We start from the raw sequence: 803 nt of genomic DNA on the forward strand, positions 1-803 counted from the left end.
ATGTAAATCAGATGTAAATCTTTACTGGAAGACATTGTTAGCCACAGCAGCTGTATATCATGACTGCCATTTTTTGTGAAATAAAATACTGTTTTCAGAATGTATGTCATCATGTTTTTCCATCTCAGTGTTTCTGATCTCATCCAGCCTCTTTCAGCAACCACCTGTCTACTCCACAATTGGCTGCACATCATTAAAGGAGAACTATGAGGTGAGTGATTTTCACTCATCCTCATAGTTCTAGCCGACCTGTGACAATGAGACTGTCACAGGTCCGCTCAGTAGATCGGGAAGTGAGCGAACACATACCGGCGCTCGCTCACTTCTCGATCCTGTCACTGCAGAGAGCCATGACATGGAAGGGACTGGATTCTCCCCTCCCCTGTCCGATCCTCCAGCGCTGACTGGCGGGGAGGGGGCGGGTACAGCTGGCTCTGCCTCTAGATAGGCAGAGCCAGCTGTCACTCACGCAGCTGGGGGGATCCAGACATAATTGTTGGGATCCGTTTCAGCTGCGGTGTCTCAGTATACCACGAGCAGTAGCTCGCGGTATACTGAGCTTTGGGTGACGGGAGGGTGCTAGTTTGTGTCTTCACGTTACCCTTAGGAGAACTATGGGGAAAAGCCCTAACCCCATAGTTCTCCTTTAAGGTGTTTCAGGAATTTGAGTGGTCACTAGGGGGTGTAGTTATCAATATTTTCACCCAAGATTCACAAAGCATTTGCCCATTTTTCAAATGTGTGACTCGGGTGAAAGTTGAGTTAATCTTTGGTGAAAACATTGATTAAAACTCCTGGTTGCC

This window comes from Nanorana parkeri, unplaced genomic scaffold (genome assembly GCF_000935625.1).
Source record: "Nanorana parkeri isolate BGI_ZX_2015 unplaced genomic scaffold, ASM93562v1 scaffold56, whole genome shotgun sequence".
Classification (NCBI taxonomy): Eukaryota; Metazoa; Chordata; class Amphibia; order Anura; family Dicroglossidae; genus Nanorana; species Nanorana parkeri.